The sequence below is a fragment of the Lynx rufus genome, unplaced genomic scaffold (assembly GCF_022079265.1).
Source record: "Lynx rufus isolate CCGP_SWC_20201006 ecotype Redwood Valley unplaced genomic scaffold, mLynRuf1.p SCAF_2, whole genome shotgun sequence".
NCBI classification, from domain to species: domain Eukaryota; kingdom Metazoa; phylum Chordata; class Mammalia; order Carnivora; family Felidae; genus Lynx; species Lynx rufus.
This window is the reverse complement of record NW_025814834.1, coordinates 10,410,692-10,434,974: the sequence shown is the minus strand read 5'-3', so window position 1 is coordinate 10,434,974 and position 24,283 is coordinate 10,410,692.

Below are 24,283 nucleotides of genomic sequence, written 5' to 3'. Positions count from 1 at the left end.
TTTTTTAAAATGTTTATTTATGAGAGAGAAAGAGAGAGAGAGGCAGAGAGTGAATGGAAGACGGACAGAGAGAGACAGAGACACAGAATCTGAAACAGGTCCAGGCTCTGTCAGCACAGAGCCCGATGCAGGGCTCAAACCCATGAACCGTGAGATCATGACCTGGGCTGAAGTGAGTCATGACTGAGCCACCCAGCCACCCCCTGTCTAGTACTTACAAGTAAGTAGGGTTTTTTTTTATCCCCCCGTGTCCTTTCTAGGTTTATGGTTATAACCTGTGGCATTTGGGTTATTACCAGTCTGGTAAAAACTTCCTTGGCCATATGAAAAGCAGATTCCTTGTAGCAACTGATATTTTGATCGCCATCTGCTTGACTCTATCTCTCTATACTTTTAAGGAGCACATAATTAGAACCAGGTATTATAAGACAGAAGGGATTGAACTGGGGCAGTTTCAAAAGGAATATGAAGGATGGATGGATCTGTAATACAAACTCAATGGGACATGGCATCAGGTGTAAATTGGGAGGAGTCAAGAATGATCCTAAAACTGAGAGTTTGCCTGGGTGGAAAAGTTAAGTCCTGGTGCAGATCAGTCTGAGAAAAAAAGAAGACAAGTACTTTAGTTAAGCCTGAAGGACAAAAGAGAAAAAGACTGTGGGGGCGGGGGGGGTGCATTAAAGCCTACACATGTATTTGAGGTGCCAACAGGGAACCTGTATACATAGCCTGTAGCAAAGAGATGAAAATTTAGGCTTAAAGCTATGGAATAATATTAGGAGAGAATTCTATATTTGTGAATCAATACTGAAGACATTCGAAGGAATGTTGTAGGGATTCTATTTATTTTGAACCGTATGAAATGGTTGGTTTTGCTTTTTTTTTTTAAGTTTAAGTATTAATTGTTGAGAAAGAGAGAGAGAGAGAGCAGGGGAGGGGCAGAAAGAGAGGGAGACAGAGAATCAATCCCAAGCAAGCTCTGTGCTGCCAGTGCAGAGCCCGAGGTGGGGCTTGAACTCAAAAACTATGAGATCATGACCTAAGCCAAAACCAAGAGTCAGATGCTTAACCAACTAAACCACCCAGACGCCCCAGTTTTGCTGGTTAAAGCTAATCAAATACCAGCAGTTAAGTGGTGAACTAAATAAACAATGAAAGACCATTAGGAGTCATCAGAAAAGTAGGAGAGGGGTCAAAGGACCAGGAAATATGAAAAACTGATGTAAAACTGAGGTGGAACTAGAGAGTAATGGGAAAAAATAGAAATTCAATAAAGACTAAGAATCTTTAAAATATGAAATTATATTCTTACACCATAGAAAATAATTCTGCACATAATACTTAGAAATGAAAGGCAAATTTCAAAACTCTTAGAAGAAAATTAGAAGAATATTTACGATGGGGGCACGAAATAATAATCTGATAAATGTTATCACCTTAAGTTTTTTTTAATGTTCATTTATTTTTGACAGAGAGAGAGACAGAGCATGAGCAGGGGAGGGGCAGAGAGAGAGGGAGACACAGAATCCGAAGCAGGCTCCAGGCTCCGAGCCGTCAGCACAGAGCCTGATTCCTCAATTGAATATGAGTCCAGCATATCCTAAGAGAAATCCAACTGCAGATCTAAGAGATTCAGTGAGCCTTAGAGAACCGTGAGATCATGACCTGAGCCGAAGTTGGATGCTCAACCGACTGAGCCACCCAGGCGCCCCTAAATGTTAAAATTAAGAACTCCCATTTATCCAAGGACATCATAAAGAAGGCGAAAAGATAGTCCATAAACTGGGAGCAGTTATCTGTAATGCCTAAAAGTAACTAAGATTTAGAACCAAAAATACACAATGCATTTCAAAAAATGTCCAGAAAAGACAAGTAACAAGTAGAAACACTTTCACTTATGTGTACCTAGAGACACGTGCAAGGATCTTTATAGAAATATTTATTGTAACGTAGGGGCACCTGGGTGGCTCAGTCGGTTAAGCAGCTGACTTCAGCTCAGGTCATGATCTCATGGTTCATGAGTTCAAGTCCCGCATCAGGCTCTGCGCTGACTGCTCGGAGCCTGGAACCTGCTTCCGATTCTGTGTCTCCCTCTCTCTCTGCCCCTCCCCCCCTCACGCTCTGTCTCTCCATCTCTTTCTCAAAACTGAATAAACATTAAAAAAATATTTATTGCAATGGAAAACTATGGAAATCAAAACATGTAGAGAGGAGAATAAGTCAATGAGTTCTTATATAAAGAAATGGAATATTAGAGCAATTAAAGTTGAACTATGGCTACAACATTTTGTGACAAAAGAAAGTTGTAGCTGACTCCCTACAGTATGGTATTTCTATAAAATTAAAAACCAGCAAAAATTCACAATATGGTCTTTTGGGATATATATAAATATGATTAAACTATAAAAACAAAAACAAGCTAATGGAAAACCTCAACAGATAAAGGGGAATATGGAAAGTGTCACAGCTTGATATATATAACATATATAATATATGTTAGTAACAGTTTAGTTCTTAAGTTGACTGGTGAGTTTATGGATATTCATTTTATTATTCTATAAAAATGTTCTTTTAAAATAAATAAAAATATTTTAAATTAAAGGGGAATACATAAAAATAATAACCTAAATAAAACCTCAATCCAAAATCTCTCCCATTATGTGATATTGTATATGCCACAAAATTCCTTAATATTACGATAAGTAATTTTTATAGTTATTTTTTCAAGTTTTTAAAATCTACTTATTTTGAGAGAGAGAGAGAGAGAGAGAGAGAGAGAGAGAGAGAATGAGTAGAGAGGGAGAGACAGAGAATCCCAAGCAGGCTCCATGCCATCAGTGCAAAGCCTGATGAGGGGCTTGAGCTCAAACTCGAACTGTGAGATCATGACCTGACCTGAAGTCAAGAGTCAGATGCTTAACTGAGTGAGCCACCCAGGTGCCCCTACCCTAAGCAATTTTGAAAGTAGTGTCTAAGTTACATGAAAATTGTTCTCATATTAAATATATATATGTAATATATATGTATTTGTATATGTATTATATATATATTATATATATATAATTATAAAATGTTTTTTCTTATAGAGGAAGAAATTATAACTGATACTTCACTTTTGGATAAAAGATAGTGAGGGACAGACACATGAGCCTTCTCAGGCTCTCTGGAACAGCTGGTACTACATAAATTTTCCTGTTTTCCCTCTAGGGAACTGAGATGCTGACCATATACGTTTTTCTAGATCAAAAATAAACATTAGCCTTATCCCTCAATTGAATATGAGTCCAGCATATCCTAAGGGAAATCCAACTGCCGATCTAAGAGATTCAGTGAGCCTTAGAGAAACGTGTCACCCATTTCTTCTGCTTCCTCGTGAATTTGCTTTTGCTAGGGAGGGTATTTGTAATGTTTGAGGAATCATAAATTAGAAGGAAAAGTAAAAACTGAGTGAATGAGGCTGAGACACATTAAATGCAAAACTGAGGTACGCATAGATGAATAGGGAACACACAAGAAACTTAGATCAGTAATATTGACTTTCTAAGCCAGCCAGTGTCCTGAAAAGGATGCATTGTATCATTTTCTACCTTTTGTGTGTCCGAACCATGCCATTAAAAATGTAAACTCTCAAACGGTTTCAACAAGAAACCCCAAAGCCCAGCACATAATGATTCGCTCTGCAAAGATGTATTGTACATGGGGTCAAGCTGTGCTCAAACCTCCAAAAGAGGTATTTCTTTTCTGTGGAAATGAAGAGATACAAGAGTGGAACTCGAATGCTCCAGGAATGGAGTTAAGGGCTCAGAGAACTCCAACACCTGTCTTGTGTCTTACGTGCCTGGAAAGCAGTCTAAACTGAGAGCCATAGATACTCAACAGGAAGTGGTTCTTCCGGCGAGAAAAGACAGCGTGAAGCAGTTGTCAATTCACCTGGGATTTTGTGAGAAGAACATTTTGCATGGAAATGATAGAATGTGGGAATGATTCCAAAAGAGGCTCACAACAGTCTTGGCTTTGGCTTGGGAGTATATTTGCTTGAATGTTTGTAATGGGATACTGAGGAGCAAGACTACAGCTTGGAAAACCTCTAGAAAGGATCATTTTGTGCTGTTAAAAAGCAGGATATTTGGCATGAAATGACCTGGATCTTTCTTCTGCTACACTATGTACAGGAGGTGTGGCATTGGGCAAGTAAGTTAATCTTTCCAAAGCACATTTGGTAATTTGGAATATGGAAACATCACCTTCTTTCGTTTTTTAAATAAATAAAGTAATATATGCTCTTTGACAGTGTAAGACTTGAGACAGGGGGTGCCTGGGTGGCTCAGTCGGTTAAGGGTCTGACACTTGGTTTTGGCTCAGTTCGTGAACTCACAGTTCATGAGATCGCGGCCTACATTGGGCTCTGGGCTGACAGTGTGGAACCTGCTTGGGATTCTCTCTCTCACTCCCCCCTCCCCTGCTCATACTGGTGTGTGTATGTGTGAGTGTTCACTCTCTCTCAGTAAATAACATTTTTTTAAAAAGATAACATAAATAAAGGGTTTTATCTCTAAGCAGTAGAAAAGAAGCCTGGAAAAGTAGATTTGGTCATTTGATGAATGGCCATGTGGGCACAGATTCTATAGATTTTTATAATTGACTAAAAGTGGAAGGAAAAATTATGGATGAATGAAAGGTATTAAAGCAGGTTAACTGAGAGGTTGATATCCTGTGGCATTAATAGGCATAAAGGAAGGGAAAGAACTGGTTTGAAGGTCAAGATAATGGGCTTTGTTTTAAGCATGCTGAGTTGGTGGTTTGAACAGGACACACAAGCAGAGAGGTGCAGGGGTGCCTGCGTGTGTAAGAAAGGAGCAGGGCTACAGATCTCTTTCTCCTTTGTCAACTTCCCTTTTACCAAAGGACTCCATGGCTGAGAGATGTGAGCCTAAAGCCAAAATGGCTATATGGTTGAAACCACAGAGTAGGTATGAAGGGTAGAGTGTAATGAGAGATGAAAAGAGAATACCAAAGTCACAACAGAAGGAATGTTCCAGAAGGGGGGGATTAAGAACTAAAAAAAAAAAAAAAAAAAAAGCGAAAGACCAAAGGATGGAATTAGAAGAGTGCTGGAGGCATGGAAAACGGGAGTGAGGAATGAGGAGTGTGAGGAAACAAAGTAGGGGTTAGGAACTGGAAAACATGACAGATTAATACTAAAGATTTATGAAAGGCCCTTAAATTTGGTGGTTTCCCTGGATTGATTTCAGTTTGGTAATATCAGTAGAATAATTCAGACTGCACGATACTACAGTGCAAGCAAGTGTCTGAGAAAGAGCGTTTTGATCACTGTTTCAGGAATTCTGATGGTGAAGTGTAACATTAATGAAGGAAGGAAGGGGCATGTTAGGAAGCTACAAATAATCCAGAGTTTTCTAGACTCTTATCCTAGTAGTGTGGAGCACAGCATGGAAAATGCGTCTACGAGAAAGAAGATGCCGGATTTGGGGCTCACATGCTGGTGTGGTTGGGTCTGTTGGTAGTTCTGTCATCTCTGGGCAGCCCCAGGGAATCCCTGGACCGGCATAGTCTCCACCTTCTGAATAGCAGCCCCTAAAGAAATCAGGGACACACGTTAGGTCATTGTGAACAAAGTCAAAATAAGCAGCATTAATGCGGTTCCCTGGTAGACGCACTGATGTTTCCCTACCCCGTGTCTGCTCAGACCGTGCCGGCTTTGATCACAAAATACGAGAAGCCTTGTCCGACACTCTCGTCCAGAGCAGAGAAACCAACATCTCAGGAGAAGTGATCTATGGGCAACAAAACAAGGGAAATGTCATGATGAAACAATCAAACCCATTCGAAAGACTTTGGAGCCAGTTACTTGGCTTTTGGTGTCCAGATGAAAATTTTAAAAAATGATGTCTACATGATCAAGATCTCCCGTGTAGTGGACAAAGCATGGCTTAAAGGAAATGTGGGCACTAGTGGCCAGATGTAGGTCCAGCTCAGTAGCCCTCTCCTCTGGGAAGACCCAGGCAGAATTAATAATCACCTTCTCTGTTCCTCCATCACATGGGATTCATTAAAAAAAAAAAAAATACAGTGTCCAGGGGCACCTGGGTGGCCCTGTCAGTTACGCGTCCTACTTTGGCTCAAGTCATGATCTCGTGGATTGTGGGTTCGAGCCTTGTGTTGGGCTCTTCACTGACAGCTCAGAGCCTGGAGCCTGCTTTGGATTCCCTCTCTCTCTCTCTCTCTCTCTGCCCCTTCCTCGCTTGTGCTCTCTCTCTCTCTAAAATAAATAAATGAACTTAAAAAAATACAGTGCCCATCATCTTATATATTTATCTCCTCTTCCAGACAAAGTACTCCTTATAACAAGGACAACATGTAAAATCACATTTTACTGTTAACTTCGAATTTTGGAGACATACAAGCAAAACATCCAGGAAAAAGTTGAAAGGCTGTGTACTAGACAAAATCAAACTGAATATAAGATTAGTTATATCTGTATGGATTTAAGAGTTGCAGAGAGTTAAGATATGTTCATAACTCACAAAGCTTTATAGGGTTAAACTGCAGTCTTCTTTAAGCTCTATTTATTGGCCGCGCTGAATTTGTGTGTAAATACCTGTGAGCTCATATTTATATGTTTCTAATTTAACCCGCAAAACCTGCCTCCCACATGTTTGGCATTCTTGTCTCTGTTTTGCAGATAAGGAAACAGAAACGTGGAGAGACTTAGTATAGCGGGCTGAATGGCAGCCCCTAAAGAAATCGGATCCTAATCCTTAGAACCTGTGGATATTCCAGATAAAGTCTTTGCAGATATAATTAAGTCAAGGATCTTAACTCAAGATGGGGACATTATCCTGGGTATTCGGGGAGGCCCTTATAGGAGCCAGGTGGAGTGAGATCTGACCACCCCCAGAGCAGACTATAATGTGATAGATGGGCCAGAGAGATTTGAAGATGCTGGCCTTGAAGTGATACAGCCATAGCCAAGGAGAGCCAATGGCCACGAGAAGCTGAAAGCGTCAAGGAACAGATTCTCCCTTAGAGCCTCCAGAGGGAGTGTGGCCCTGCTGAGGCCCTGATATGGGGCTTTTGACCTCCAGAACAGTAAGAGAATAAATTTCTGTTGTTTTAAGTCACCCAGTTTGTGGTCATTTGTTACAGCAGCCACAGGAAACTAATACACTTACCAGGAGTCCCACCATTTCTAATGGAGCCGGAACCGGAGCCCAAGTCTTTCTGATTCCAAAGCCTAGGCCCTGTAGAACAGGATTTAGTATTTCCAAGGTCAAGGAGAAGGAGGAGAGGGTGGATGGACCATTGAAAGAGAAAAGATAACCACTATTGGATGTCTATTTCCCACTTCTTTTCCTTAGAAAGTGATGTGGTGAATGACCCCTCTTCCTTCCAGTCCTCTACCCCATTTCTCTCTACAGTGGCCTGATTTCAAGGAAATGTTAGGAAAATGTAGCACATAAGTCAAATTCCTCTGCCCATGAGTTGTATGTTAATCTTTGAAGTTGGAGGTCGCAGAACTCCGGGAGAGCAAACCACAATCTAAATCATTGCTTCCATTTGAGAGTATAGCACTGAGTGAAGACAGAAAGAGATATTGTTACTTTAGAAACACAGCTTCAGGGGCACCGGGGTGGTTCAGTCCGCTAAGTGTCCAACTTTGGCTCAGGTCATGATGTCACAGTTGGTGACTTGGAGCCCCACATTGGGCTCTGTGTTGACAGTTCAGGACCTGGAGCCTGCTTCGGATTCTGTCTCCCTTCTTCTCTGCCCCTCCCCTGCTCATGCTCTGTCTCTCTCTCACCTCTCCAAAATAAATAAACATTAAAAACAAAATTTAAAAAAAAGAAAGAAAGAAAAGCAGCATCAGTGTAGAGGATTTTACCAGATTGAAGAAGGTATTTATTTTGTAATATATTGACCTCAGATGTACCCACTGCAGTCCCTGCTCTGGCTTTCAAGGGCATCGAGCTCAGGTGCCCTGAGTTTCCAGCTCTAGAAAGGCCCCTCTGGTGAATCGTTTCTTCTCTACTTAGGGTTTACAAAACTCTTAAGTCAAGACACATTCATAGTATGGATTTTTAAGGTCATGTTTCTAATGTTTATGCAATTAAAATGTTGCTTATCGCAGGTAATTTGTAGATATGCTTCATCAAGTGAAATTCGCTTCTATCTTTAATTTATAAAGATTTTTTGTCCTGTGTTTATGTTGACCTTTATAAAACAAAACGTTTCTCTGCAGCTACTGACATGTAAATAGAGATTTTATTTTTTGACTTGTTAATATGGTGAATGGAATTTTTAGATTTTCTAAAATTCCACAACTCTTGCTTTCCTGAATCATACCTCATTTTGTTGTGCTAGATTTTAAAAAATTGTTTGATTTGATTTGCGTATATTTTAAGAATTTTATATCTATATCCAAAAGTTACACGGACTGGTAATTTGCTTTTCATGAACTGCCTTTTCTGGCTTTGAAATCGAAGCTACATGATGAGATGGAGAGTTCTTCTTTCCTTTTTATTTCCACAGGGCAATTGTCTCAAACTAAAGCCATTGGTAGAAAATTCCTGAAAACCTGAGTCTGGTATTTATCAAATATTCAAATACTGTGGTACTTATAAAATTATTTAGACTTTCTATTTCACGTTGGGCCAAGTTTGCAAAGATGAATTTTCTAGGAATTTGTCCACTTTGTCCATGTTTAGATATCAGTTGGTTACATTGTTGATGATATTCCTTTTTTTTTTTTTTTTTTTGAGAGAGAGAGCATGAGCAGAGGAGAGGGGCAGAGACTGAAGGACAGAGAGAGAGAGAGAGAGAGAGCCTTAAGCCCGCTCCATGCTCAACACAGAGTCCAAGGTGGAGCTTGATCCCAAGATCCCGGAATCATGACCTGAGCCAAAATCAAGAGTCTGACGCTCAACTGACTGAGCCACCCAGGCACCTCGATAATATTCTTTTATTAGAGTTTACGTGCACATTTTCTCCTAGGTGACATTTATAATAGTAGGTGTTTGTAACTTCTTTTTCTTGATCAGTTTTTCCAGTTTTGTTAGTGTTTGTCTATAAAAAGAATCGACTTTTGGTTTTAGTGATCCAATAGGTTTTTAATTTCTATTTTATTGATTTCCGCAGTTTTAGTATATACTTTCCTTTGGTTCCTTTAAATATATTCAGTGTTCTTTTTCCAGCTCGTTAAGTTGGATGCTAAGCTCATTTACTATCAGTTTGGTTTTTTTCTGGTGTATTTAAGATAATACACTAAAAAAAAAAAAAATATGAACTACTTTTTGCGAAGCCCACAGGGTTTGCTACGTGTTGTCATTTTGATTCAGTCCTCATTTTGTTATGATTTCTTCTTTGATCCATGAATATGGGTGATATCCTTTTTACAAATGTGTTGACTTTTGCGTTGTGGCCCAGTAAGCGGGAAGTATGAAAAGACTACATTCTAGTCCATAAAAGTGTATCAGATCGTACCAGGCCTCAGTTCACTATCCTGTGTTGTTCCCCTTTTTACTCAGAGTAAAAGCTAGCAGCCTCAAAGTTGCTTATTTGGCTCTATGGGTTCTTCCTCACCACCCCTTGTCCCCCTCTCTGACTTAATCTGCCATCACGTTAGTCTCAGTCATCTGACCTAATCTGCCTCCATGCTTAGTCTCAGAAACTACTTTGGCCACGCCCGCCTTCTGGCCCTTCCTCAAAGGCATCAGGCGTGGGGCACCTACATAGTTCAGTTGGTTAAGCATTCGACTCTTGTTTTTAAATTAAAGTTTATTTTGAGAGAGACAGAGACAGTGCAAGTAGGGGAGAGGCAGAGAGAGAGAGAGAGAGAGAAAATCCCAAGCAGGCTCCACCCTGCCAGTGCAGAGCCTGATGTGGGGCTTGGACCCACAAAGCTGTGAGATCACGACCTGAGCCGAAATCGAAAGTCAGACATTCAACCGACTGAGCCACCCAGGCGCCCCAAGCATCCGACTCTTGATTTCAGCTCAGGTCATGGTCTCACGGTTATGAGATCAGGCCCTGCGTCAGGATCCACACTTAGTGCTAAGCCTGCTTCAGATGCCCTCTCTCCCTCTCTCCGCACTCCCCCTCCTTTCTCTCTCCTTCTCCCTCTCTCTCAAAAAAGAAAGGTCACGGGCATGGATTCTTTGCCCTGTTAACTCTGCCTGCGTGGCCCTCGTCACCTCCAGGATGACCTCCTCTCTTTCAAGCCTTTGCTCTCATCTTGTTTTCTCAATGACTTTCTTCTTCTCTTAAACACCCCCACCTACCCTCACTCTCACATCTTGTTTTCCATGGATCTTGTTAACTTCTAAGACACTGTTTAATACCCTGGGTGATACCCCAGGTAGCCTTGATTAGATCACTTCTGCCTCCTCAAGCTTCAGTTTCTAGGTGGGTATATATATATATATATATATATATATATATGTATATATCCTAGCCCTTTAATATATATTAAATTAAATTAAATTATATTATAATATATAATTATATTAATATATATTAGATTAGATTAGATTAATATATATTAATATTACCTATAAATAATCTTTCCTATTTTGCAAATAGAAAATTCTGAGATTTGGTTTTTTGAATTTTAACTCTTAAGCCCCCAGTATTTCATACTGCATGGTTCTCAATGAGGACAGAGTAGAATGCATGTGTGTGAGCAGAATTCTGAGAGAAAAAAACAGGCATTTACAAAGAGGACCAGTGAGATGTGCATCGGGGAAACCCCCGCATGACCATGCAGCGCACAGAGGAATGTGGCACGAGCACATCGATTCTCCCCTTCTCTGGGAGCCACGGTCTCTGGTGGCCACTCTGAATAATTAGCTCATTCATGCTAACTTGTTGACATGTTGTTTGGGGTAAATACCAGTCACCAATTTCTGTCCTAGTGATGAAAAATAACTTAGGAAGGTATAAAAGAGGATGTTCTATTGTTTTTGTAATGTTTATTTTTGAGAGAGAGAGAAAGAGAGAGAGAGAGACAGGGCATGAGCAGGGGAGGGGCAGAGAGAGAGGGAGACACAGAATCCGAAGCAGGCTCCAGGCTCTGAGCTGTCAGCATAGAGCCCGACGCGGGGCTGGAACTCACAAACTGTGAGATCATGACCTGAGCCGAAGTTGGACGCCCAACCGACTGAGCCACCCAGGCACCCCAAAGGATGTTCTGTTGAAAAAAGACTCCTGGGGCGTCTGGGTGGTGCAGTCGGTTAAGCGTCCGACTTCAGCCAGGTCACGATCTCGCGGTCCCGCGGTCCATGAGTTCGAGCCCCGCGTCGGGCTCTGGGCTGATGGCTCAGAGCCTGGAGCCTGTTTCCGATTCTGTGTCTCCCTCTCTCTCTGCCCCTCCCCTGTTCATGCTCTGTCTCTCTCTGTCCCAAAAATAAATAAACGTTGAAAAAAAAATTAAAAAAAAAAAAAAAAAAAAAAAGAAAAAAGATTCCTAAGAGAACTCTTCAGGCTAGAACCTCTCCTACTTCTCGAAGGAGCCAAGAAAAGGAATCGGAAAGACTGCAGGATGGTCCAATACAGGCTTTTGTTAAATACAACACATCTCACTGCTAGAGGAGAATGTAGTAGCTGAGAACAGGTGATCTCCAATCAGACTCCTGGGTTCCCATTAGGACTTGACCTTTGAAAACATTACTTAATTTCTCTGAACTCTGTTTTCTCCACCGCGTGTACATTGATAGTTGCCGTCTCATTCAAAAATACTTGTAGGTTCCAGTCTCTGTTCCAGGTACCAAAGATAGAGCAGAGAACAATATATAACATGGTACCGATCACTGAGTTTAGGTTTGGGAACAGTCAGAGGGGCTTCATTTGCCAGCAGGAAGTATTCTGCTTGTGAGATGCTCTGACTCACACTTAGGTGCCCAATGTACTTGAATCCATTATTTTGGTTTCCGTGAGGAGTTCGCGTGATGTCTGCGGTCTGAGAAGGAAAACCAGGAGGGAAAATTGCTCCTAGCTAACATATTCTGGTGGAAATGTTTGTAATTTCCCAGCTACATACGATGCTTAGCAGCGTTAAACTAGGTATAATAAGAGCAACGAATGAATTAAAGTGAATTCGGCCTTGAAGTTTTTGAGTGACTCCGGATTTCACAATAAATTACAGCAGGGTGTCCTTGATGACTCTCAAGCAGGAAAGCAATCTAAAAAGGTTTGTACGTATCAAGAGTGTCACAATCTTTTTGGATGTCTATTTGTCACTTTCTCACCTGGTGCAGCCGTAAAAGGGACGTGATGAATTTCACTCTATCCTCACTACTTCGGACATCAGGCAGGTGCATTCTCAGGAGACAATAGATTCAGCTCGGGTAGGATCTCTTTCACATTTGTTTTTTGCTGAGCATGCATTTCAAAAGGACCTCTGGTCAGATTAGGCTAAGTCCTAAAATTTAAAGCAAGTCTTAAGTAATTGCTTGTCTTTCAAACCCAACCCTTTTCTAAATTGTATCTATGGCAATGAGTCAAATAATCATGGGTCAGTCATTAGAGATCTGCCTCAAATCTATTAAAAGATGACAGACCCAGGGAGGGAAAATGGTTTAAAAGCCTCTGAAATGAGAATAAATGATTTTATTAGGATTATTCCACCTGCGTAGGGTGGAATGCATTGAAACCTAAAGCACACTCGTCACACTTACCATGTTGGAATGTTCACTCGTGTGAATCAGGTCCGACCACACACCACCTCCCTCCCACCAGCTTTTCTTTCATTCATTCAAGGAACAGTTGTTATAAACCTGTCTGGCACTTGGGAATACACAGCACATGGGTCCTGCCCCCCGGTCTCACGGTGTTTGGAGAAAGACCCGAAAACAAAGATTATGAGTGTCGTCTTGCTCCAGGAGATGCCTCACAGTACCTAGGACGATTAAGGGGAAACGTTACAGATGCGGACATGATTAAGTCGAGCCTGGAAACAGGAGTAAAAATAACTGTGACAGCAGAATCGTAAGGGTTTGCCTCAGCCAGGTGGAGCAGGTGCAGAAGCCCAAGGAGACAGAGGGCAGTGTGGATTTAGAACCCCAAGGAGCTGGTGATTGTCTGCTTTGTTAGGAAGTTCAGAACAGCCACAAAGTGTCGCATGAGAGGGCTGGCTACGGCGTTCGTATCGACATCCTCTGTGCCTAAAATTGTGCTTGGCCTGCCTTTTGTTTTTTAAGTTTGTTTATTTGGGGTGGGGTGGGGGAGGAAGACGGGGACAGGCAGAGAGAGAGAGAGAGAGAGAGAGAGAGAGAATCCCAAGCAGGCCTCACTGTCAGCACAAAACCCGACATAGGCCTTGAACTCACGAACTGTGAGATCATGACCTGAGCTGAGATCAAGAGTCTGACATTTAACCACCTGAGCCACCCAGGCGCCCCCCTCTCCCCCACCCCCGCATAGTTTCTTGATGGAGTTTGCTGGATAGAATTGGTAAATACCTGGGTAAAGTGGAGGAGATACAGGACATCTGGCTACCACTGAATGTGTAGGTCTCCTTGGCAAAGTAATGTATTTATTCAGTGTCTGCTTGGGTAAGATAAAAGTGTTAGAGTGTCGAGTGGCTGTCCATGTTAAAAGCCTTTAAAGCTTTCCAAGCTGTATTCATTTTAAAGTTAAAACCGTACATGTAACTTCCAAATTAAAAATTTTTCGAAAAGACTTAAGGGGATCTTACAAACAGTAAGTAAAACTAGTCACCTGGAAAATGGGGAAAATATAATTGGGCCATTCGGTGGGGGGGGGGGGGGTAAACCTAAATGGCTAATAATTATTTGGAAAGATTCTCGATCTCCCTAGTAATCAGGAACATTTAAATGAAAGCCACAGGAGGATTCAGTTCCACATTCTTCTGGTTGGTAATAAATACAACTTGATATATGACCAAGGTTGGAAAAAACTACTGGCTACAGGAAGTTTAGGGTCCAGGCTTCCACACAGGCTGCAATTCAGAGCAGAACTTTGTGCAGGAAACGGGGGGTAAGCATGAAACCCCAGCCACATGGACGGAGCCTGGAACTGGAGTGTGGAATTAAACCGTGTACCTTACATGCAGGCCATGGCCCTGACCACAGGTACCCAGTCTTGCTTTGCTCACGGGTAGAGAGGAGAACATTCGTAGGATGGGAGTCCCATGAGATCAGGAACATACGACATCTAGATCTAGATTCTAGGCCTGTAGTTCTCAAACTTCACTTTGCCCACAAACCGCTCAGGGGGCTTTCTTTTTGAAACTACGATTTTGGTTTGCTGCAGGGCAAGGGAATGGAACGCCAGCATCAAGCAACAAGTTTTACCCCGCTGTGAGGCAGAAGTTGGAGTTCAAGGCTGCCAAAGCCGCAGAAACTTCAAGGTGAAAGTTCTTAGAGAAGAGAATCACAGAGAAAGTGGCTAGAAAATCTATGTACAAATTCCACTCCAATTGTTGGCTGACTCCTAAGCTATGCGCGTGTAAGGTGAGCGTCCAGAAAATATAAAAAGGAAGCAACAGCTGGGGGGTGAACGTTGTGACCCGAGACGTCAGTAGTTACCTGTGCTAGGGAAACTGAGGCTGGAGTTTTTGTGATTTGTTAAGTTGGGGAAGTGTCTGAAAACTCTAGGGGCTTTTGTTTACATCATCCGCCACCAACCCCCCCTCCCGCCCCCCAGAAGGCTCTTGCTACGGAAGTAAGGCGTCTCCCTAAAAAATAAGAAAAAAGATTTAGGAACAAGAGGTATGACCTGGGAGTAAAAGAAAGTCTGAAATAATATTCACAACAAAAAAAACAAGCCACAACAGAGTTATCTGTTGCCATTGTATCTGCCCGCCACTTTGGAAGAAAATGTTTTTTTTAAATACAATGTCTATTATTAAATAAAAAGTAAAAGGAGTCTTGATTACAAAGGCACTTGATTAGAAACAGTGAAAACAACAGACACCAAAACCAAACCCACAGTGATTCAGATATCAGAGTAACCAGGCAGAAAGTCTTCAATGAAATAAACACACAAACGAAAAACTCCACTGTGATTGATATGCTCAAAATTAGAGAAGAAGAGATTGGGAATTTTCAGCCCTGCGGCAGCCAAGGAAGTATGATGCTGATATCACATTTCCAGGGGAACTTGCTGTCGGAGATGTAGTTAGCAGCCAGCCTTCAGCAGCTGCAGTCTAAGAGTCTTCTACAGTGTCTATACCAAGGCCATGTTCTCTCCAGGAAGCTCTCAGCCAGTGACTGAGCATGGCAGGTGTACTGGTCAGACATTTCTGCTTAAAAGAGGATTCGTTTGTAGGCAATGTTTGCTCTGGTTCTCCCATCAGCCTGACTGAGACTTTCAGAGCTACACAGCTCTCTGTGGCTTGTTCTACTCAAGCCTCCTGATGATTCTTGATTAATTATCTGTCTTGACTCCTACCTCACATCGTATGTAAGTATTAGTCCTGGATGGATTGTAGACTTAACTGTGAAAGGTACAACAGTCCAACTTCTGGAGAAGAAAAGCTGAGGGTGTATTCTGATCTCAATGCAAGCAAGCACGTTTTAGCCAGTACTAACTATGAAAGAAATGATTGGTGGATTAGACCTCACCAATTTTAAGTACTTATCTTCATCACAAACACCATTAAGAAAGTGGCAAGGCGAGGCATCTGGATGGCTCAAGTTGGTTAAGCATCTGACTTTGGCTCAGGTCATGATCTCACAGTTCATGGGTTTGAGCCCTGCACCGGGCTCTGTGCTGACAGGTCAGAGCCTGGAGCCCGCTTTGGATTCTGTGTGTGTGTGTGTGTGTGTGTGTGTGTGTGTTTCTCTCTGTGCCCCTCCCTTGCTCGTGTTCTTTCTCTCACTCAAAAATAAATAAACATTGAAAAATTTTTAAAAAACATGGGCAAAACACTTGAACTGGCATTTCGCAAAGGAAGACATCTAACTGGCCAAAAAAGCGAAGGCACTCAACATTATTAGTCATTCCATTAATGACATAAATTAAAATCACAACACAACAAGTCACACCAACAGGAAAGCCTAAGACGAAAAAGACTGCCCATGCCAAGTTTTGGTGAAGATACCAACAACTGGAAGTCATATATGTTACACCTGGGAGAGTAAGTTGGAAAACTGTAGCATCGAATAAAGCCAAACATGTGCCCCAGTCAAGGATCGGGCAATTCTACCGCAAAGTACATGTGCAAGAAGAATTAATGCACGTATCTGCTGAAAGACATGCCCTTTACTTATAATAAATACCCACAGTGAGTGGAGGAAAAGTTTCTATGTGAAATAGGAGGGATTTCTGCAACTGAGTAAAGAAATTAAATCAGAAGGAATCGTGAACTCGAAGTTGGAAAGAACATACACAATCCTTTGGTCCAAAGGGTTCTGGAGGGATTGCCTCACACGGGATGATAGTGGAGGGCTTCAGTTACGGACTGGCATATGAAATATGTTGGGAAATGTCAGAATGGTCTAAATGTGCATAACAGGCAGATTTAAGAAAAAGGGCCCTCACCTGAAGTAATTCAGGAAAGAGCTGTCCTTGTCAAGATATTCTTGACATCTAAGGGCCTGAGCATGTGAAATACAGAGCATCGAGTGAAGATCACAGAAGGAGAGTTTGGGAGGACACTATTGGCCAGCTTTGCTTACCATTGGGTTTTTACTATTTACTGCTATCTTACACACAGAGGCTTTCCCACTCCTTTTCGTAGATGCTTTATTTTAAAATTTTGATAACCGTCCTCTTCATCCACTTTGGTCTTTTAAAAAAACAATCGTCACACAAAAGCGAGGGAATGCCAGTTCAGAATCCATGAGATTTCCCAGAAGTTACAGAAACTTTCATGAATCTACCATCAGGGTTTTTTTCTACCTCAGCACATTGATTCTGACTCAGTTTCCTATCCTATGAAGCGAGCAGAAAGGTCACTACTATTCTAAGATGGGTGTGTGGGTCCAACGAACCCCTATATCTCAATAACACTTGCAAACCTAGAAAAGATTTTTATGAAAGGCCTACCAGACCCCAGCTACATGAGAGCTTGTCTTACACAGCAAGAGAAGTGATATCGGAAGCCATTTCAATTTTCCCATGACGACGGCGCAAGTGTCTTTTCTTTTAGTTTCAGCTCTATCGAGGTATGATTGACCAGTAAAAATATCTAAGATGTACAGTGTTATTATCTGATACAGATATACACCGTGAAATGATTACCACAGTCAGGCTGACACATTCATTGCCTCACATCATTCGCCTTTTTCTTTTTTGTGTCTTGTGAAAACACTTAACATCTACTTCCCTAGCAAATTTAAAGTATAAAATACAGCATTAGTAACAATAATCACCACGCTGTATATTGGAACCCCAGAACTTATTCATCCTGCATAACTGAAATATGTACCCTTTGACCAACATCTCCCCATTTCTTCCACCCCAACCGCCCTTTATTCTTCAACACACTTAGGCTGATCTGCAAAACTAGAGGTGTAGAGAGACATCTTCTCTAAGGTAAATTGGAAGAGTTAACAAGGTTGACATGCAGCTACTCACTCCTATCCTGAGCCGTACTGTGTCCCCCAGTATTACCATCAGCAATACCCACTGTGCCATTGGACTGTTCTTGGATTTTGGTATCATCTTGAGATGCCATGAGTTAAAACTCATTTTGAATTTCTGCACTCTCTAAGACTACTTCTTTAAGAAGTGCATTCTTGCCACAGGATTGATATTCTGACAGCCAATTGGACTTTGGATGGAAACTACATCAATCTGGTGGGTATTTGCACTTAGACATGAGATTCAGTTGAGTGGGTCTGATATGGATTCTTCAAAGGGAATAAATGCGCCTCAGAAGCTACTGGAGAGCCACGCACTGTCTGCCATATATCAGGAGGGCAGAAAGCCTGTTGGCTGGGTCCAAGAGGCAGAGATAAGAGCCAGAGGTGTAGCAATGACAGTTTTATAGAGAGTTCCTAGCCCTAGTTCCCAAGCAGCCAGTCGGCATTCCTGAGTTCCAAGAGATAACCCTGTATCCTTTTAATGAGTTCCCATTTCATATTTAGCTAGCTGGCTGGTTTCTGTTACTTGCACATAAGGATCTTGACTAAGATTCCCAGGATACATTTTCTCTCCAATGTCAAAATATAAACTATGTAATGGTTAGAGTATAGCACTATTCCTTCTGCGAACCTTCACACAGTTTCACATTCCTTATATGAGAGAAACCGACTCCAGTGGCAAATAGTGACTCATTTATTTTGAAGAAATTGCTTTTGAAATATGTACACTACTTTTTTGTTTATTATTATTTCTGCTTTTCTTTTAGATGAGTACAAATACTTTATTTATTTATTTTTTTGTTTTGTTTTTTAAATGGTTCTACCTAACTGGGAACACAACTTGGATTGAATCAGACTCTCTCTAATCCAACTGGTATTTTCTAAAAGCTATTAAAACTGACAGTTAAAATGTTTTTAAAAGGGAAAAAAAAAGAAGCAAAGTCAAATTCATTTTGATTGTAAAAGCACCACTCCACCTTCTCCTGACTATAAAACTTTCGTGTTTTCATGACTATAAAACTTTCAGAATAAAAAGTGCTCGGCCTGGAGATTCTTTTTAAGCTGCTAATTTCTTCACACATGGACCAAGAGTTTCCAGTAGGGAGGAGGGCCTAGGTGAGTAATTTCCATTTAGGTAATTGCGCTGAAGGACTACATTCTTTGCGTGCTCTCCAGTTACCCATTTGCAAAGGCTCTTGTTCCGAACTCCACAAAGTCTCTCATTCCAACAGAGTTCCTGCCTGGTGGCCGGAGGGCTGCTGAAATCACAGAGCCTCTTCGGCGTGATCTGCCAGGCTTCCCACACTGCCACAGGCTGAGCACAGAGATGTGAACTCGTTTGAAATATTGATTATATCTTATGATTTTAATTCATTTCCTTCTTCTGTGAGGTCACCAGGCTATTTGCCGGAATGTGAAAATATACAGAGGACTTCCAATAATGACGGAGCTTAATGTTTTTGGTAAAAAAATCCTCGAAGTTTCTCAGTTACAAACTAATCAAAAAAATTCACACTGGGTGCAGAGAACTCTCAGCTCTGGCTGAGACTACTTGAACAGCAAAATGCGGCGGCATTTCAAAGGACTCAGGACGAAAGGGCCACTTTAATCAAATTCCTTTTATGAAAACTAAAAGCCAAACCAAAACAAAAAGTCGTCAACCTTTGCAAGGATTCTGATTATGAACCAAACTGATCATAATATATTATCCTTTGTATATAGTATTGGATTTATTGTAATTTTGTTTAGGATTTTTGCCTGTGTTTATGAGGAATGCTAGCCTGCCATTTTTCTTACGATGCCCTCGTCAGTTTCACTATCAAGGTCATGCAAACCTCAAAACTGAACTGGGCAGTCTTATAGCTTACGCTATTTTCTGGAAGTGATTATATAACATTTGTGTTATTTTTTTCCTTAAACGTTTGGAGAAATTCACCAGTGAAGCTATTCACGCCAGCAACTGCCTTAGTGAAAAACTTGTTAATTGCACATTCAATGTCTTTAATAGTGTAGGAATATTCATATTTATTGTTTCTCTCAATTTCAGTTTATTTTTCAAGTGATTTGTCCATTTCTTCTCCATCAGAACGTTTATTGCTGTAAAGTTCTAGATAATTCTAATAGGTTGAATTATGGCTCCCAATCGTGTCTCCACCTCTCTCTACATACATCTGTGGCCTGTCGGAGACTCTGGGTCTGAAGTTCTCTCTTGTTCAGCAAGACAGCGGACGCAGGATTAAAATGCAAGAGAGGCTAATGTCCAGGAGGAGACAAGTGCCCCAAGTAAGTCCTTGTTCCGTTTTTATTAAGATCAGAAGGCTTACAAGGGCGATGGACGTGCGCAAAGAGACAATGAAACTGTGAACATTAACTCACGGGTGTGACGGAAAGGGGGTGTTGAAGATATGCGGTGTTAGGGGTCTCGGTCAATACACAACAAAATCCTGGTGCCGGGTGAACAGTTGTTTTGGGCAGGCATGAGGTGCCAGCTCTGTTTACCTAAACTTCCCTCGGGGATAAGGAAGACAGAGCCTGCCACCTCAGGGTCAACAAGGCACCTTTCTTTTGCTAATTAGCTCCACTCCAGGCAACTTTGCCCTGCTGAGGTCTGTAGCCCTGTTTACCAGTTTACCTATTTTGGTCCTTCCTTCCTGTGAAAGCAGATTTCTGCTATTGTACTAAATTGGGGGGCACTTCTGCCCTGAATCTCTAATCTTGTTGACCTCATCTTGGATGTTTTCACCCTGAGATTTCCTATTCCTATACGTTTATTCTATACTGGGGGCCTTTGCCCTGTTTACCTAATCTTGCTTACCTAATCTTGGATGCGTACATCCTGTGGCTTTCTATTACTTTCTGCCTTGTTAACCCATCGGTGCAAACTCAGGGAATTCCTGTGTTTGTTCCATAGTGGCCATTTGCTGGGCACAGCCTGGGCAGCTTAAAGCCCAGCAGTTCCACAGACATAGGAGAGACAATAAATGTTTATGATTAAATGCCACTGAAATTTGCGATGGTTTATTTTACAATAGTCCAGCAATAAAATAAAACCCCGTAATTAGTTTTGCAAATGTATGTGAAGTGGAGAATTTATATTTTCTCTCTCTCTTTTTTTTTTTTCTTTTCGGTCAGCATTGCTAGAGATTTAACAAGTTTATTAATCTTTCAAAAAACTTTTATTTTTTTTGCTATTGTGTGCTTCCTTGCTATTTCTTAGATTTTTTTTTCTCTTACACTTGTCACGGCCTTCTACTTTCTATGAGTTTAAGTTGGTGTTTTTCTTAATTCAAATATTGCCTCTATTCATCCTCTTATAATAGAACTCTTTTTTTTAATGTTTATTTATTTTTGAGAGAGGGAGAGACAGAGTGCAAGCTGGGGAGGGGCAGAGAGAGAGGGAGACACAGAATCCGAAGCAGGCTCCAGGCTCTGAGCTGTCAGCACAGAGTCTGACGTGGGGCCTGAACCCACAAGCCGTGAGATCATGACCTGAGCCGAAGTCGGACGTTTAACCAAGTGAGCCACCCAGGGGCCCCTCATGTTTTATATTTTTTTTATTAGATGCCAGGCACAATGTGTAAAAACTATATTAGATAGATCCTTCAAAAAACGCATAGTTTTTTGCTGAAGGGTAGAGAGAAGTCTAGTGGTTTGACTTGATCCTGGTGAAGGTTGGCTTTAGGTTTTAGAAGGCATGGACTATTTCAGTTTTGGCCTTTTCCTAGGCCATGGCCCTTCTGGGGTTTCAAGAGAAAACTTGAGTTGTTTATCAAGCCCATTGTGGTAGGCAAAATGATGCACCTCCAAATAAATCCATGTTCTAATCGCCAGGAACTGTGAACACACTAGGTTCCATGGCAACAGACAATTAAGTGTGCAGATGGAATTAAGTTTGCCAATCAGCTGACCCTGATGTGGAGTGAATATCTTGAATTCTTTGGGTGGGCCCAAGGAAATCAGAAGTCTTATCAGGGAGAAGAGAGAAGAGAGAGATAGAAGAATGAGAAAGTCTTCAACAGTCATTGATGCTTTGATGATGGAAGTAAATCAGCCCAGGAGTGCCGGAAGCCTCTGGAAGTGGAAAAGGCCAAAGGATAGATTCTTCCCCAGAACCTCTGGGAAGAAACACTGCCCGCAGACTGCTTGTTTTTAGCCCAGCGAGATCCATTTTAGACTTCTGACCTCCAAAACTGTAAGATAATAAATCTGTATTGCTTTAAGCCTCTAGAGCTGTAGGAAGTTGTTACAACAGCAATAGGAAACTAATCCCCATTGCTAGGGACTAAACTGTGCCCCCCCCCCCAAGTCATATGGTGAAGCCCTAAGCCCCAGTGTGATAATGCTGGGAGATATAAAATTTTTGCCAGGCAGTTAGGAGAGGGCATGAGGGTGGGGCCCTCGTGGTGAGATTGGTGACCTTTTGAGAAGAGACGCCATAGGGCTCGCTCCCTCGCTGTCTGCCATATGAGAACACAGGGAGAAGGTAGCTGTCTGCAAGCCGGGACAAGGGGCCTCACCATGAACTGACCGTGCCGGCACCCTGTCCACAGACTTCCAACCTCTGGAACTGTGGGGGAAAAATGTGGTTCAAGCCACCGCAGTGGCGGTGTTTTGCTCTGGCGGCCAGAGAAGACTAAGACATGCACAAAGTCGGATGGACTCAGTTTCTCACCCTTAGCATCAGACAGCTGTTGAAATCTCTGCTCAATTCTTCTGCCTTCCAAACTGTTTTCCCAGGGGGTTCTTGGAATCATAATTCCTCTAGATGTACCTCCCAGGAGTCTGCCCTTTGCTTGAAGGGAATTTCTTTACAGGTATATTTGGGTCCCACCCGTTCCTTTCCCTCCTTTTCATTGTCCCTCCATATCCCGCCACTCTGATGGTTGCACCTCTAATTTGTGTCTCCTCTGATTAGTCAGACTGTTATTTGCAGCTTGGGTTCCATTCCATTCTGCTACACTGAGCTGGAAAATAGGGATACATGTGGAACTTATATCTTGTGTTTCCCTGCTTTTAACAATTGCAGTCCCTCCAGTTACTACCTGCTATCATTGTTGACCAGTGTCTTCAACAGGTGTTTTTCTGTTATGTCCACTTTCTATATTGATATCCTTGGGAAGCTTAGCCCGAGTCAAGCTACTCGGACATGATTAGAGCTGAAACCCTGATCTAACTGAATTTAATTCAAAACATTAATTTTGTATTTTAAGTAGATTATAAATCCCAAGATCTTAGTAGATACACTAGGAAGCCATGTTGTACAAAGGGAGCAGTAATATTGTACTTCTGGATGAGTCTATGCCATGGCTTTTAATTTTTGTTAACACTATTTTTTTTTGAGAAAGTCAGACTTATGACGTAGACATTGTATCAGTTACGTATAACTTCAACAACAACAGAACTCTACCAACAGTTGTTTAAAGAAATACAAATTTATTTTGGAGGTCATTAATGTCGTCAAAGACCCAGGCTTTTTACCATCTTTCGGCTTTGCCAGTCTCATCTTTGTGCTTTTAAGCCTCATGGTAGCAGAAAGGCTGCTGTAGTGCTGGGACTACGTCCATTTCCAACTTGGGTAAAGAAGGGACAAAGGAAAGTATCAGCTAAATCTAAACACTTAATATGTTCTTTGTTCTGTGTTTGCTATAAATTGATAATTAGATCTAGAGGCTTGATCTGATTCACAGATTCACATTCAACATTGTTTGGAAACAGCATTTTATGGATATATTTTGGTCTTCCATGAGAAGATGCATAAGCCTGTGTCTCCGTGAAGAGTAAGCTTTCCTGGAACATTCCGTGTCCCCCTCCTCTGCCAAGCAATCTTCTGCTTCAGGCTTATTGTGCAGAACTGGATCATGTGATTATCCCTTGTTGCAAAAGAGGATGGCAATGAAACATTTGACAAAGTAAGCAGGATTGGGGCTGGGGCGGTTAATAGGCCAAATAAGATCAGAGCGCTCTTGCAGAGGAGAGGGGGGCCACAGGAACCGCATGGGCAGCAACACTGTCTGCCATAAAATCCGTGATTAAATGCAGGTGATACATGCTGTCGATAAAGCATCATGATATAAATAACACTTGTAGATAACAATTGAAGGTTAACAAGGAGGGAATGCTTAGGTTAATGATAACTTACCACAGTACTCTTTGTTATGTTTCGAGTAAGTTCAGCTGTGTATGGTAGTTTGTGGTAAGCACAATACAAAATTGTCCTTTATTTTAAAGACTGTCTTTTAGAACAGTTTTGAGTTCACAGCAACATTGGGTAAAAGATACAGATTTCCCATTTACCCCGTGCACCCATACCTACGGAGCCTTCACCATTTTCAATATCCCCCACCAGAGTGGGACATTTGTTACAACTGATGAGCCTATATTGACACACGATAATCACCCAGAGTCCAGAGTTTACGCTAGGGTTCGCTCTTGGTGATGTACATTCTATGGGTTTGGACAAAATACATGACACGTATCCACCATTACAGTATCATACAGAGTATTTCCACTGCCCTAAAAATCCTCTGGGTTCCACTCATCCATCTCCTCTCCACCAACCCTTGGCAACCCCTGATATTTTTACTGCTTCCACAGTTTTGCCTTTTCTACAGCATCACGCGGTTGAAATCATACAGTATGTAGCATTTTCAGATTGGTTTCTTTCACTTAGTAAAATGTGTTTAGGGTCCTTACATATGTTTTCATGGTTTGATGGC